The sequence below is a fragment of the Geospiza fortis genome, unplaced genomic scaffold (assembly GCF_000277835.1).
Source record: "Geospiza fortis unplaced genomic scaffold, GeoFor_1.0 scaffold26, whole genome shotgun sequence".
NCBI lineage: Eukaryota > Metazoa > Chordata > Aves > Passeriformes > Thraupidae > Geospiza > Geospiza fortis.
The window spans coordinates 1,181,204-1,185,582 of record NW_005054425.1 but is presented as its reverse complement, the minus strand read 5'-3'; positions in this window follow the sequence as shown (position 1 = coordinate 1,185,582).

Below are 4,379 nucleotides of genomic sequence, written 5' to 3'. Positions count from 1 at the left end.
CACACACACAGACACACAGACACACACAGACACACACACACAGACATACACAGACACACACAGACACACAGACACACAGACACACACACACACACACACAGAGACAGACAGACACACACTCACACACACACACATACACACACACAGACAGACACACACACACAGAGTCACACACACAGACACACACATACACATACAGACACACAGACACACAGTCACACACAGTGTCACACACACACACACACACACACACACACAGAGCCCTGCAAGTCCCCACACCACTGCAGGGGGCTGTGCTGCTGTGCTGGTGGCACTCGTGCTCAGGGCCGTGCCTGACACATCCCATCCCTGTGACAGATGCTCCCCCCAACAGACTCATGCCATTTGAAGCTGAGTTCATCACAGGAGGTTTTCAAAGCGCTGCTCAGACCACCCTTGTGAGACTTCTCTTACAGTATTCCTGAATACAGCCCCAATTCCAGAACCTTGATATCCCAAAATCATTTTAAGTTGACTCAAAACTCTCACCTAAAGGACAGAACAATTTGAAAAATTATCCAAAGTGCCAGCCCAGGAACCAACCATTCTGTGACTTTTCTGAAAGCTGGAAAAAAATTCTGAACTACAGACACAGCACACCAGAAACAACAGCCAAAGGCAGTTATGAAAATACATAGATCTAAGGTCCCAGCAAAGAAATTTATCAAAAGTCTCAGAGATCCCATTGAAGGGACATTTAGAAAATGCCTTCAGGGTGTCACTGATGAAACAATTGTGAAAATCATCAAGGCAATTGTAAAGCTGCCCTAGAGTCAAAACCATATGGATTTACTGGGAACATCTTGGTGATTGTAAAATTGCCCCAATAACATCACATAGAAGCCATTTTGGAAGTGATCTGTAATGTCAAAGCTTAGCAATAAACACCTCATTAAAAGGACCATAAAAAAAAAACAACTTAAAAAATCCCACAAAGCATCCAGTATTAAAAATCTTTTGTGTGATATTTGGAAGTATTCTCATGGGGGCCTTTTGAAGGGATTTGTACAATGATCCCTCCATTTTTTATAGTTAGGTTTACAATAGTTCCTCTGTGGGAATTTGGGCTTACTCTTGATAGCTCCTTGGCAGTGTTTTTGGTCTCCTCTGTGTGTTTTCACAATAGTTCCATGATGGAGGTGGGGTATTTTTACAAGAGGCATTTCTTAGATTTTTTGGAGACAGTTTACATAATGGTTATGTAACGGTGTCTTTGGGAAGGATCAGAGATGTGATTTAAAGGTCTGAGTGATGTTGTATTTGTGAGTGTTTTCCCTGTTAAGTCACATTCACCGAACCCACTACATGCTGTGAAAAGCAAAGTGGAGACAACCACAGTCACTGTGACCTCATGGAAAGGTAGAACAGCCATACTGTGGGCAGCTGAAGATGACACTACCCTGCAGTTCTTGGGAGGAGCAAACTGAATCTGCCATGAATATTTCCATTCATGACTGCAACAATTCCCAGCAGACCACCTGAGATCAGCAGCCCAGTCTGGTTCCCTCTTCCATCACTCCCCTGACAGTGAGCATGAGTTTCTCCCACAGGGATGGAGCTGACTTGCTCCACAGTGCAGCCAGATTGAAAACCACTGTGTAAGAAGTGAGGGATCAAAGAGTCTGGCTTCTTCCATCACCACAGCCACAATAGTCCTGCCCATCCCAAACTGGTAAACCACTGCTGAAAAAGAATCTGGAGCTCCCTACTGCTGCTCAGACTTGAAGGAGAGCCTGGGTGCACACTGGCCTGTTTTTCCAGGAACATGAGTTTCTCTGATATAAAAAATCACCTCTTCCTTCTTTTCAGCTGAAGAACATCCATTGGGTAACTGGACTGGAAGAGAGTAAAAACATTTCTTAACCCAGGGCTTGCAACAGGAGCTGAAATGCAGTAACTGAATGTTTCTCCTGGAAACTGCAGCACAGGAATTGAGAACAGGCTCCTCAGATGAGCAGCTCCATGCAGGAGCTGAAAACAGGAGGCCCTTGGCAGTAGCTTTTGAGTGCCTCTGGCTGGTAAAGGATTATCCTCCAGAGGATGAATCTTCTCGAGAGGATATTCCCAAATCTGGTGGTAGCTTTTGTTAGTTTTGACATAGGAGACTCACAGTCAGCCCAGTTCCAACATTTCATCCTCTGCCTTCCCCAAACCATCCTTCTCCCACAGCACCACAATTTTGTATGCTCTGCAAGCACTGAGAATGGGCCTAGTGTGGGACCAAAGGGATGAAAGTCCTGGAAAAGAAGGAAACTCCTTATAAACTTCAACAGAAAACATTTTTCTCTGTTAATGAACAATAAAACACATCAGTCTTGTGTCTAGAAGTACAAAAGCCTCCAAACAACTTTTTATAACTAATGTATTTCAAATAAATCTCTTTTTTTTATCAACCAGAATTGCTTGTAATGGTCCTGCCTGTACTCAGGCTAAAGCTCTCCTTGCTATCTCATGGGCACATCTGGTTTGTGTCTCCAGAGTTCTTGCACACCTCCACTCCTTGAGCACCACAGTGCAGTGCCTGAGTCACGCAGGCCCTGTGAGTTCCTGAATGTCCTGGATTGCCAAGCACTATGTATTCTATTTACCACCTGGTAGAGGTATGGCAGTTGTCTTCTGTTCAGGGGGCAGTTTTCCTTACCCCTACCACAACCACTCCTCCCTCTGAGGAGTCATCTGCTGATAAGAGGCCATTGAATGTCACTGCGTGACTGATAAGAGCTACAGCATCCCATTGGGAGATGTGAGCCCAGAGGGAGTAGCCAAGCATTCCTACCCAGATATAATCTGGAGATTCTGGAACACCAGCATGGCTTCTCCACTGGATTTCCCAGAGGAACAGCAGCTGCCTCTTCCACTGGATCTTCAGAGGAAGATCACACCTTTCTACAGGATCCCTGCTCCAGCAGAACCACACCAGACAGTCCAGAAGGGCTTCAGCCACAATTCCAATGGGACTGCTGCCAACACCCTGACCCACAGGGTGTCAGGTTGTGTTCTGACTCTGTCAGTGTTGTTTTGATTTACTGCATTGTTTATTTTATCCTTTTTTATTCTCTTCCCTAATAAAGAACTGTTATTTCCTGCTCCCATATCTTTACTTGAGAGCCCCCCTTAATTTCAAATTTATAACAATTCAGAACAGGGGGTTTACATTTTCCATTTCAGGGGAGGCTTCTGCCTTCCTTAGCAGACACCTGTCTTTCCAAACCAAAACACTGAAGGTGGCTTGGATGCACCCTCAGTTCTTCCAAAATCCATCTATCTGTTCCTTGAAATCCTTGTTCCTCCCTGTGGCAGACTTATACTCCTCCAAGCCACATCAGCCACCTTCCCAATTGCACAGGTGTGGGAGAACAACCCTCCCCAGGTTACTCTCCTGGGCAATGACAGCTCCAAGGACTGTTATCCCTGAGAGCTACAGACAAGGGAGCAAGAGAGGAGTGAGAGGGATTCCAGCTGGGATCCACAAAAACAGCAAATGCAAAACATCTCAAACCGGGCATCTGGGCTCTGCACTGCTGTGCCCAAGTAAAAGGGTCTGACTTGGCTTTCTAAGAGAGAGAGTGAGTACATCTGGGAGAAGGAGGGCTGGAGCACAGCCAGAGCAGCTGTGCTTCCTGGGGATCTCATCTCAGTGTTCTTAACCTACAGGACCTGCAGGCACAGACTCTGTGTATTCACACAGATTTGCAGAAAGTCGAGTTTGCTTGGCAGCGTGACACCAGCTTCCCCAGCCTGGCTTGTGCAGGAGACACTGAGCCAGGACACACTGCAGCCTTGGAGAGCCAAGAGTGTTCCCACAACTGCTGGGAACTGTGTCCCTGATGTCCCGGCACAGGGCTGGCAGAACACCTGAGTCACCAGGAAGTGTGTCTCGGTTTGGAAAGACAGAAGTCTGCTAAGGAAGGCAGAAGCCTCCCCTGAAATGGAGAATGTAAACCTTCCCCACCTCTCTGAATTGCTATAAATTTTAAATTAAGGAGCTCTCAGGCAAAAAATATGGAGCAGAAATAACAGTTCTTTAATAGGGAAGAAAATAAAAAGATAAAATAAACAATGCAGTGAACCAAACCAACACTGACAGAGTCAGAACCCAGCCTGACACCCTGTGGGTCAGGGTGCTGGCAGCAGTCCCATTGGAATAGCCGTGCTGGTGTTCCAGAATCTCCAGATTCTATCCGGGTAGGAATGCTTGGCTCCTCCCTCTGGGCTCACATCTCCCAGTGGGATGCTGTAGTTCTTATCAGCCATGCAGGGACATTCAATGGCTGTTATCAGCAGGTGTCCCCTCCCGAGGGAGGAGTGATTGTGATCACTCAGAGAGAGATAAGGAAAAC